Below are 12835 nucleotides of genomic sequence, written 5' to 3'. Positions count from 1 at the left end.
AAACAACTAACTATGGCACATAAACTATGTAGCAATCCTTAACCAAAGTAAACGTTTGCATGAACAAGATGTTATGAGACAATGTCTGGACTAAGAAACGTCTATGACAGTTCGAAGTATTTTTCTTCTGTATAAGGTTTTCCCGCACCTCCTAAATGTCCCAGTGACGATTGGTTTTTGCATAAACTTGTCGTTAAAGGAACTAGTTAAGGAAAACGCGATAAACAGCGGTAAACGCGCTATAGAAACCGCGATATTAGTGGAGTATAATCAGTAACGGCATTGTTCTAATTATTCACGAAGAATTATTTGTCCACATGTTTGAACTATAAAGACACGACGAAATTTTTTGTTGTGGATCTGGACTGAAACCCAGCAGACGTAGCCACTGTTAACTAAAATACACTTACGCACCTACCCGGGACTTGATCGAAGCAACGATCATCAATACTGACTAGCCGTAAAGAGTCGTGAAATATAAAGGTTTTCAAAAGTATTAGTTAACACATCAGAACTTGTAACGAAATGACGAAATTATTTCTACTATATCAAAACAATTATCGCCTTCTTAACTAACCACAGCTGGCCGGCGTGGCCAAGCGGTTATAGGCGCTACAGTCTAGGTGCTATAAGTCTGGAGCCGCGTGACTGCTACGGTCGCAGGTTCAAATCCGGCCTCGGGCATGGATATTTGTGATGTCCTTAGGTTAGCTACGTTTAAGCAGTTCCAAGTTCTAGGGGACTGATGACCTCAGAAGTTCCATAGTGCTCATAGCCATTTGATCCCTTTTTGAACTAACCACGGAAGACGTTTAATGTACTCTCCTTCACAAGTAACCGTGTATGCATGTGCTGAAAACTGGAATACTGTGATTTAAAATGTTGTGACGGGATTTTCTACCAAGCAAGTTATTGGATTGTTAACTAAGTAAAATCAGATGTTTGAAATCGAATTTATTTTCCAACAGCGAGCTGCATCAATATGAGACTAGGATACAATTTGTTTTTCTTGCCCAGGAATCGAACCCAGGGCATACTGTCGCTATTTCCCATCCATAAACAGACTTTAAGTATAAACTGCTTACTCACCATTAGTGAGATGCTCGCAGGTTTCACTAGAAATAACGGTACCTATCGTTATTGTTGACTATTCATGAACAGACAATAAATATGCAATTTGTTTTTGGTGGGAGGTCAGTGGGCACATGCTAGGGCGTAAAATTAAATTATCAATATGTTTGTGCTGGACCAGGATTACAACCCAGACACATTCAATTCCTAGAGATCCGAATTCGAATTCCAATCGAGGACCAAAAATTGCAATTTCACCGTGAACGAAATAAGCATGCCTAAATTAAATGACATACACTTTTTAGTGCTAGTTTACTGACGACAGAGTTTGTGCAATCGGCGACTGACGCCTTTGTTACGACGTCATTTAAACAGGCACTGACTCTGTTGGTAGTGAAGGGATATTGTTTTTATTGCGGATTCTGAACCAGTGTGCGACCTAACATTCTGGGCTTAGCATTACCATGTTGTTGCTGTTGTGGTCTTCAGTCCTGAGACTGGTTTCATGCAGCTTTCCATGCTACTCTATCCTTTGCAAGCTTCTTCATCTCCCAGTACTTACTGCAACCTACATCCTTCTGAATCTGTTTCGTATATTCATCTCTTGGTCTCACTCTACGATTTTTACCCTTCACGCTGCCGTCCAATGCTAAATTTGGGATCCGTTGATGCCTCAGAACATGCCTCACCAACCGGTCCCTTCTTCTTGTCAAGTTGTACCACTAACTCCTCTTCTCCCCTATTCTATTCCATACCTCGTCATTAGTTACGTGATCTACCCATCCAATATTCAGAATTCTTCTGTAGCACAGACTTAATTCGACTACATTCCATGATCGTCATTTTGCTTTTGTTGATGTTCATCTTATATCCTCCTTTCAAGACAATGTCCATTCCGTTCAACTGCTTTTCCAAGTCCTTTGCTGTCTCTGACAGAATTACAATGTAATCGGCAAACCTAAAAAATTTTATTACTTGTCCTTCTCCGAATTTTTCTTTGTTTTCTTTACTGCTTGTTCAATATACGGATTGAATAGCATCGGGGGTAGGCTACAACCATGTCTGACTCCCTTCCCAACCCCTGCTTCGCTTTCATGCCCTCGACTCTTATAACTGTCATCTGGTTCCTGTACAAATTGTAAATAGCCTTTCGCTCCCTGTGTTGTACCCCTGCCACCTCAGAATTTGAAAGAGAGTATTCCAGTCAAAATTGTCAAAAGCTTTCTATAAGCATACAAATGCCTATCCTTAATCTTTCTTCTAATATAAAGAGTAGGGTCAGTATTGCCTCACGTGTTCAAACGTTTCTACGGAATTCAAACTGATCTACCCCAAGGTCGGCTTCTACTAGTTTTTCCATTCGTCTGTAAAGAATTCGCGTTAGAACTGATAGTTCGGTGAATTAGATCTCTTCGTGAATGTATGAAATGGACACGAGGAGTGAGAATCAAACCTACACCCAGCAATTATTAAACAACGATCAACCTAGCATACCACTGCAACTCACAGATGGCAACATCTTGATCATGTTGTTATGTCCGACGGTGTACCTAGAAGCTGTGAAAAAATCCGGCTGTCTTGCTTAACTGGTTAATTACCTGTTATTTTCTAAAGCCGGTATTATTCTAATCTCAAGACCGCATGATATTAGGACCATTCTGGTCTTTATAACTCCGATTTGATGCCTATATCAAATTTCTTCTATGACAACTAATGTTTTAGTTCGAGAAATACAACTGCAGCGTGTGAGGGTACCAGATAATTCGATGATTACTGTCATGATTGCTATTATTATCTTCATTATGCTGCTACTACTCATGTGATTGGAGGAAAGGTATATGCCCTTTCATCATTTTTAGAACCATCTGCCAATAAAAGTAATTATGTAGTTCGTTCCATGTGTAGGGAATACCTTACGATTTAATTTCGGAAATCTCCAATTCTTCGTTTATCACGTTAAAATTAAATTAATTGCTGAAACCTTTATTTGGGAGCAGAAATCGCGTTGCTTTTCTTTATTTATCTGCTCTTAGCAACGATATTTGTGAAATGCGAAATCTGGAGGTAAAACACTATTCAAAATGCAGGGATGTTCGTGTCTGCGTTGAATGTCAAGTGTATGCTTTACAGATGACTTGGTCAGACTGTTGTGATCATATTTTGCTGTTGATTAAAATCTGCCACACTTTTGTGTGTCATGTTTAATAAACTACAGAAAAGACTATATGCAGTATGCAATATAGTAATAAAAATTGATTACAACTTACCATGATAACGGTACAAAAAAAGTCTACCTTCTTAAGGCAAAATAACCCAAATTTGACAGATGAAGAAAAAAATGGATTAACATGTGTGTAATTCTGTAAATGTTATGTCTATACATCTACGGACTAGAGAGTAGTGGTAGCGATATAATGGCGGAGAGGTTTTAATTCGATGTCTTATTGTTGATCTGCCTTCGAGATTCTATTTTACAGAGGAGGAAAAAGCATTGTCACCACCAGTATCTTAACCCACAATAAGCGCACTTTGCAATATCCTGTCCAAACACTTTACCCCTACGCTAGCAGCCATCTGTAACAAGCCTGCCACATTGCTGCCAAATGAATGCTGCAACGTTGCCAATTCTCCATTAGACTGGTGACAGGGAGAGGACGCCTGCTAACGCGAAAAGACTCTTCAGCTTGTAACCATAGGACAAGATCGCGCAACGTCTACATCTACATTTACATTTAAACTCCACAAGCCACCCAACGGAGTCTGGTTGAGGGCACTTTACGTGCCACTGTCGTTACCTCCCTTTCCTGTTCCAGTTGCATATGGTTCAGGGGAGAATGACCGCCGGAAAGCCTCCATGCACGCTCGAATCTCTCTAATTTCGCATTCGTGATCTCTTTGGGAGGTATAAGTAGGGGGAAACAATATATTCGATACGTCATCCAGAAACGCACCCTCTCGAAACCTGGACAAGAAGCTACATCACGATGCAGAGCGCCTCTCCTGCAGAGTCTGCCAATTGGATTTGCTTAACATCTCCGTAACGCTATCACTTTTAACAAAAAACCCTGTGACGAAACGCGCTGTCCTTCTTTGGATCTTCTCTATCTCCTCAGTCAACCCGACCTGGTACAGATCCCACACTGACGAGCAGTACTCAAGTATAGGTTGAACGAATGTTTTGTAACCCACCTCCTTTGTGGATGGACTACATTTCCCAAGGGCTCTCCCAGTGAATCTCAACCTGGCACCTGCCATACCAGCAATTAATTTTATATGATCATTGCACTTCAAATCGTTCTGTACCCCTACTCCCAGATATTTTACAGAAGTAACTTCTACCAGTGTTTGTTCTGCTCTCATATAATCATAGAATAAAGGATCATTCTTTCTATATATTCACAATGCATTACATTTGTCTACGTTAAGGGTCAGTTTCCAGTGCCGAACTGCATTGAACGCCTTCCGGACGTCAAGGAAAATGGCATCTACCTGGGAGCCTGTATGTAATATTTTCTGTGTCTCATGAACAATTAAAGCGAGTTGGGTTTCACACGATCACTGTTTCCGGAATCCATGTTGATTCCTATACAGTAGATTCTGGGTTTCCAGAAATGACATGATACGGGAGCAAAAAACATGTTGTAACATTCTACAAGAGATCGATGCCAGATATATTGGTCTATAGTTTTGCGCATCTGCTCGACGACCCTTCTTGAAGACTGGGGCTACCTGTGCTCTTTAAGAATCATTTGGAACCTTCCGTTCCTCTAACGATTTGCGGTACACGGCTGTTAGAAGGCGAGCAAGTTCTTTCGCGTACTCTGTGTAGAATCGAACTGGTATCCCGTCAGGTCCAGTGGACTTTGCTCTCTTGAGTGATTTCAGTTGCTTTTCTATTCCTTGGACACTTATTTCGATGTCAGCTATTTTTTCGTTCGTGCGAGGATTAATGAAGGAACTGCAGTGCGGTCTTCCTATGTGAAACAGCTTTGGAAAAAGGTGTTTAGTATTTCAGCTTTACGCGTGTCATCCTATGTTTGAATGCCGTTATCATCCCAGAGTATGCTGTTTCGATCCACTTACTGATTTAACGTAAGACCAGAACTTCCTAGGATTTTCTGTCAAGTCGGTACATAGAATTTTACTTTCGAATTCACTGGACGCTTCACGCATAGCCCTCCTTACGCTAACTTTGACATCGTTTAGCTTCTGTTTGACTGAGAGGTTTTGACTGCGTTTAAATTTGCAGTGAAGCTCTCTTTGCTTTCGCAGTAGTTTCCTAACTTTGTTGTTGAACCACGGCGTGTTTTTCCCGTCCCTCACAGTTTTACTTGGCACGTACCTGTCTGAAACGCATTTTACGATTGCCTTGAACATTTCCATGAACACTCAACATTGTGTGTCTGAACAGAAATTTTCGTTTTGATCTGATGGGTAGTCTGAAATCTGCCTCCTATTACGCTTGCTAAACAGATACACCTTCCTCCATTTTTTAAAATTCCTGTTTACTTCTATATTCAGGGATGCTGCAACGGCCTTATGATCACTGATTCCCTGTTCTGCGCTTACAGAGTCGAAAAGTTCGTTTCTGTTGTTGTTATCAGTAGCTCCAAGATGTTATCTCCAAAAGTCAGTTGTCTGTTTAATTGCTCGAGGTAAATTTTCGGATAGTGCACTCAGTATAATGTCACTCGATGCTCTGTCCTTACCACCCGTCCTAAACATCTGAGTGTCCCAGTCTATATCTGGTAAATTAAAATCTGCACCTAAAACTGTAACATGCTAAGGAATTTTATATGGAATGTATTTCAAATTTTCTCTCAGTTTTTCTGCCACTAATGCTGCTTAGTCGGGAGGTCGGTAAAAGGATACAATTATTAACCTAGCTCGGTTGTTGAGTATAACCTCCACCTATAATAATTCACAGGAACTATCCACTTCTATTTCACTTCAGGATAAACTACTACTAACGGTGCCAGACACACCACCAACGGTTGCATGCAATCTATCCTTTCTAAACACCGTCTGTGCCTTTGTAAAAATTTCGGCAGAGTTTATCTCTGGCTTCAGCCAGCTTTCCGTACCTATAACGATTTCAGCTTCGGTGCTTCCTATCAGTGCTTGAAGTTCCGGTACTTTACCAACGTAGCTTCGACAGTTTACAATTACAATACCGATTGCTGCTTGGTCCCCGCATGTCCTGACTTTGCCCTGCACCCTTTGAGGTATTTGCCGTTTCTGTACATGCCCGAGGCCATCTAACCTAAAAAAAAAAGGCCCAGTCCACGCCACACAACCTCTGCTACCCGTGTAGCCGCCTGCAGTGTGTAATGGACTCCTGACCTATTCAGCGGAACCCGATACCCCACCACCCTATGGCGCAAGTCGAGGAATCTGCAGCCCACATGGTCGCAGAACCGTCTCAGCCTCTGATTCAGACCCTCCACTCGGCTCTGTAGCAAAAGTCCGCGGCCGGAAGCCATAGAGGATTTCCTCCGATCCATAGCTACACACATCATTGGTGCCGACATGAACGACCACTTGCAGATGGATGCACCCTGTACCCTTCATGGCATCCGGAAGGACCCATTCCACATTTGGAATGACTCCCCCCGGTATGCACACGGAGTGTACATTGGTTTTCGTCCCCTCTCTTGCTGCCATATCCCTAAGGGGCCCCATCACGCGCCTGACGTTGGAGCTCCCAACTACCAGTAAGCCCGCCCTCTGTGACCGCCCGGGTCTTGCAGACTGGGAGGCAACCTCTGGAACAGGACAAGCAGCCATGTCCGGCCGAAGATTAGTATCAGCCGGAGACAGAACCTGAAACCGGTTCATAACAGACGTGGCAGGGCCGGCGTTGTCTCTAGCGCCGATTACTACCATTTTGACGGGGACCTGAATTAACAAACGTAAAGGCCAATTAGCTACCGATTGCAACTTTAATATCAGGTATCAATATCGGGGGAATAATTTACGGGGTCCTCCTTTTAAATAGCTATACTAGCAATTTTTGTAATTATGTCTTATAAGAACTGCAAACTGAAGAAAATCATTCTCCAGAAGCGATTAGGTTCTGCAACATCACCGGACACCGTTAACAGAATTAGTAAATAATATTCTTTTTGCTATTAAATACGTGAAAATAATTTTTATTACATAGGATTTCTATGGCACTACCGCTGACACATAATAAAACAGATGAATCCACAACGTGACACTGATTACAAAACGCTAACATCAACAAAGACATTTCATATACTGCGAAGAACACACTATTTCATCGACATCCATATTTCACAAGCCACATTAAGGTGTTTGATACAGAGCAATATATATACCACTATCATTTCCCAATTTGTTTAATCGTAGGCCCGAATATTTCGTAGGAAGAACGATTGCTAGTAAACCTCTGTGTGTGCAAGAATTTCTCTAATTTTACCCCCATGGTCTTTTCGAGTGATGTAAGTTGGAGGAATCCATGTATTAGCTGACTATTCATGTGACGTAAGCTCTCGGTGTTACACAGCTGTGCATACCGTCATGTGGGATCCCTCTGTTGCAGCGTCTGCAACTAAAAGTGACTAAGCATCTCTTACTAAATAACCGTGTAACTAACGGTGTTGCTCTTGTTTGGCTTTTAGAATGATGATTAGCATGCAACTAATTTCCAAACGATTGATTTGTAAGCTATCAGTTAGCACGCCTGAACTTGAAACTAAATGGCAAAATTTTTTGTGCTAAATCAAGGCCCTTATCAACCTGTTAACTAACCACGAAAGACGTTTAATATACTTTTCTTCACAAGTAACCACGTGAGAACGTGTTAAAAATTGCGATGGTTGATGTTGTTGTTGTTGTGGTCTTCAGTCCTGAGACTGGTTTGATGCAGCTCTCCATGCTGCTCTGTCCTGTGCAAGCTTCTTCATCTCCCAGTACCTATTGCAACCTATATTCTTCTGAATCTGCTTAGTGTATTCATCTCTTGGTCTCCCTCTACGATTTTTACCCTCAACGCTGCCCTCCAGTATCAAATTGGTGATCCCTTGATGCCTCAGAACATGTCCTACCAACCGATCCCTTCTTCTAGTCAAGTTGTGCCACAAACTTCTCTTCTCCCCAATCCTATTCAATACCTCCTCATTAGTTACGTGCTCTATCCACCTTATCTTCAGCATTCTTCTGTAACACCACATTTCGAAAGCTTCTACTCTCTTCTTGTCCAAACTATTTATCGTCCATGTTTCACTTCCATACATGGCTACACTCCATACAAATACTTTCAGAAACGACTACCTGACAAATCTATACTCGATGTTATCGAATTTCTCTCCTTCAGAAACGCTTTCCTTGCCATTGCCAGTCTACATTTTGTATCCCTTCTACTTCGACCATCATCAGTTATTTTTCTCCGCAAATAGCAAAACTCCTTTACTACTTTAAGTGTCTCATTTCCTAATCTAATTCCCTCAGCATCACCCGATTTAATTTGACTACATTCCATTATCCTCGTTTTGCTTTTGTTGATGTTCATCTTATATCCTCCTTTCAAGACACTGTCCATTCCGTTCAACTGCTCTTCCAGGTTCTTTGCTGTCTCTGACAGAATTACAATGTCATCGGCGAACCTCAAAGTTTTTACTTCTTCTCCATGAATTTTAATACCTACTCCGAATTTTTCTTTTATTTCCTTTACTGCTTGCTCAATATACAGATTGAATAACATCGGGGAGAGGCTACAACCCTGTCTCACTCCTTTCCTAACCACTGCTTCCCTTTCATGCCCTTCGACTCTCATGACTGCTATCTGGTTTCTGTACAAATTGTAAATAGCCTTTCGCCCCCTGTACTTTACCCCTGCCACCTTCAGAATTTGAAAGAGAGTATTCCAGTCAACATTGTCGAAACATTTCTCCAAGTCTACAAATGCTAGGAACGTAGGTTTCCCTTTTCTCAATCTTTCTTCTAAGATACGTCGTAAGGTCAGTATTGCCTCACGTGTTCCAACATTTCTACGTAATCCAAACTGATCCTCCCCGAGGTCAGCATCTACCAATTTTTCCATTCTTCTGTAAAGAATTCGCATTAGTATTTTGCAGCTGTGACTTATTAAACTGATAGTTCGGTAATTTTCACATCTGTCAGCACTTGCTTTCTTTGGGATTGGAATTATTATATGCTTCTTGAAGTCTGATGGTATTTCGCCTGTGTTATACATCTTGCTCACCAGCTGGTAGAGTTTTGTCATGACTGGCTCTCCCAAGGCTGTCAGTAGTTCCAATGGTATGTTGTCTACTCCCGGGGCCTTGTTTCGATTCAGGTCTTTCAGCGCTCTGTAAAACTCTTCATGCAGTATCGTATCTCCCATTTCATCTTCATCTACTTCCTCTTGCCTTTCAATAATATTGTCCTCAAATACATCGCCCTTGTATAAACCCTCTATATACTCCTTCCACTTTTCTGATTTCCCTTCTTTGCTTGGAACTGGGTTTCCATCTGAGCTCTTGATATTTATACACGTGGTTCTCTTCTCTCCAAAGGTCTCTTAATTTTTCCTGTAGGCAGTATCTATCTTACCCCTAGTGAGATAAGCCTCTACATCCTTACATTTGTCCTCTAGCCATCCCTGCCTAGCCATTTTGCACTTCCTGTCGATCTCATTTTTGAGACATTTGTTTTCCTTTTTGTCTGCTTCATTTACTGCATTTTTATATTTTCTCCTTTCATCAATTAAATTCAGTATTTCTTCTCTTACCCAAGGATTTCTAGCAGCCCTCGTCTTTTTACCTACTTTATCCTCTGCTGCCTTCACTACTTCATCCCTCAGAGCTACCCATTCTTCTTCTACTGTATTTCTTTCCCCCATTCCTGTCAATTTTTCCCTTAATCTCTCCGTGAAACTCTGTACTGCCTATGGTTTAGTCAGTTTATCCAGATCCCATCTCCTTAAATTGCCACCTTTTTGCATTTTCTTCAGTTTTAATCTACAGTTCATAACCAATAGATTGTGGTCAGTGTCCACATCTGCCCCTGGAAATGTCCTACAATTTAAAACCTGATTCCTAAATCTCTGTCTTGCCATTATATAATCTATCTGATACCTTTTAGTATCTTCAGGATTCTTCCATGTATACAACCTTCTTTTATGATTCTTGAACCAAGTGTTACCTATGATTAAGTTATGCTCTGTGCAAAATTCTACCAGACGGCTTCCTGTTTCATTTCTTAGCCCCAATCCATATTCACCCACTATGTTTCCTTCTCTCCCTTTTCCTACAACCGAATTCCAGTCACCCATGACTATTAAATTTTCGTCTCCCTTTCACTACCTGAATAAATGCTTTTATTGCGATGGTGTGATGTAAAATTCTGTGACAGGGTTTTGTACTCAGCATGAAACCGGATGGGTAACTTAGTAAAAGCAAATGTTAAATATCGAATTCACCAGCATCAAGATTTATCAATATGCAGTAACGATACACTCATTTTCTGCCCAGGAAACGAACCCGGCACCGACTGTCGCCCTTATCAATCCATAAACAGATATAAACTCTTAACTGTTTGAACATCAGTAGTAAGATGATCACATATTCGACTAGAAATAATGGCAGCTATCGTTATTGTTGACAATTCACGAAGGGACATTAAAAATGAAAATTATTTTTCGCTGCTTACTTCGGTGTGCACACACTATGGCTGACACGGAAGTTATAAATATTTTTGTACTGGACCAGGATTCCAACGCAGATACGTCCCATTCATAGAGAACCGAATTCGAACTCCACTCCATCACCCAAATATTCTGCGTCTCAAATGTACATTAATTATGAGCCCTGTGAACATAATGCCCATTGTGTCATTAAATGAAAAAAAAATTGTGCATATTTACCTTAACGGAATTTCTGTCTTCTGCAACTACCGCCTTTCTTGTGGTGAAATTCAAACAAGCTCTGACCCTGTTGCTGGCGAAGGGATTCTGAACTTTGGTATAACATTATGTTCTTCACTTGGCGTTACCAGAGATGCAGCAGATTCGTTAGTGAGTGTTAAAAATAAACTATCTAGGTGAGAATCGAACCCACACCACACAATTATCAAACTAGGATCCACCACTATACCATAACAGTAATTTCGTGTGCAATGGATACATAAAGATTGCAGAATTTAAGGGTCTGCATCAATTCCGGTTCAGGCAGTGCAACATCACACACCAGCAGTGTGTTCATGGTTCGAAGTGCATCGTTCTTTTCAGTTGATTCTGTAATCACTGAAATAAAATCACATAACCTCCCAACACGAGAGGTTTAATTTAGTTCCTCCATTCCTGGTGGGAGATTTATTTTCTTATCGATCAGCTCTTTTCCTTCCTGCCAGCGAAATGTGAGAAAATTTGGCCTTTAGTAGATCCACAGCTCGCTATTTTAATGATGTTGTAGGCGAAGGACTTTAGTTTCCTCTTACAACGTCTTAAGCAACAACGTTCTCTGATTTCCCAAAAGTGAAATGCTCGTTGTCGAGGTAGGAAGAGTTTTAAATCAAAGTCCCCAAAGTCTGGGGCAGATATATCTCTTCGTCTGCCGGCACTGCGTAAGTACTTATTCTAAGAGGCATCACAAGTTTTATTCGTATAGCTGTAGAAATCATTAATTGAAACATAGTTTAGCACCTGTAGTAATCGTACTACTAGCAATACAGAAGTATTATACACTGAAGGCTGAGTTCATCTTGAAACTCAGGCGTATTTATAATACGGAAGCTACTGGAGATTAAATGTTCTTGATTTCCTTCACAGAGCATTCGAAGTCGTATACACACAACACTACAAATAAAGTAAATGATAAAAGCAGCATTGTCCATCTAAACTAATAACTCGTTGTTTACATCAAATTAAAAAATAATTGTAATGGCAGGATTCGTACCTCATTCTAAGACTTTTCAAACCTAGCGCTTTAGTCGCTACGCTAACCCGCATTGGCTGAAAGTGTTGTTACAGACGTGTATGGCGTACCTTAGAGAGAGCACTATGACCTGAATCACTATATGAATCTAAATGTTGCTTTAAATCTCTGGAAACCATTTCATTATTACTATGTATGAAGGTTAGAGACCAAATAATTTCCAAGAAACTCAAAGTAATACTTTTATGGAATATTTTTCGTAGCATGTAGACTGGAATGGATGTGACTTCTGAGGCGAAGAAAGTGCTGTCCCGCTTGTATAGCACTTCGTTTCCTCTTGCCTTGTCACTAGGTTCTTACCTACAGTGTCTCAGCTCAAGCAATTCGATGAAGGTCGCATACTTGCGCTTTATGAGGATGGATACTACATCAGCGCCATTTCCCGTGCCCTAGGATACAGCAAATCTATGGTTCATCTCTGGGTAAAGAGAATGGTGGATGAAGGCCACGTCTACCGCCGTCATCACCCTGGGCCTCCACGGACTACCACGGAGTACCAAGACAACAGTATACTCTAATGCAGTTATGATGACCCATTCAGGACAAGCACAGAAATAAGGAACATCCTTCAGCTAAGCGAGAGCAGGTCGACCATACGACGACGTCTCAACGAGAACGGAAGGTATGGACGAAAATCAGCGTTTATGGAAATGTTGAAAGATCAACATAGGGCTACTAGGTTAAACTTCGCTCTGGACTACAGGAATAAGTCACTTTCGTACTGGGAGCAAGTTATATTTAAGGACCAGAAGGTGTTTTCTACTGCGCCAGATAGTTCTGTCCTTATATATCGTCCACGTGGAGCG

General features: G+C 41.1%; 1 protein-coding gene across 1 annotated transcript in view; it reads left to right on the top strand.

Annotated features, from left to right (window-relative positions):
- The window catches only part of LOC126284539 (uncharacterized), a 268571-nt gene that overhangs the window by 163578 nt on the left and 92158 nt on the right, over positions 1–12835 (top strand). The window lies entirely within an intron of this gene.

This window comes from Schistocerca gregaria, chromosome 8 (genome assembly GCF_023897955.1).
Source record: "Schistocerca gregaria isolate iqSchGreg1 chromosome 8, iqSchGreg1.2, whole genome shotgun sequence".
Lineage (NCBI taxonomy): Eukaryota > Metazoa > Arthropoda > Insecta > Orthoptera > Acrididae > Schistocerca > Schistocerca gregaria.
The sequence above is the reverse complement of the archived record's forward strand: the minus strand, read 5'-3'. Positions and strand labels throughout refer to the sequence as shown.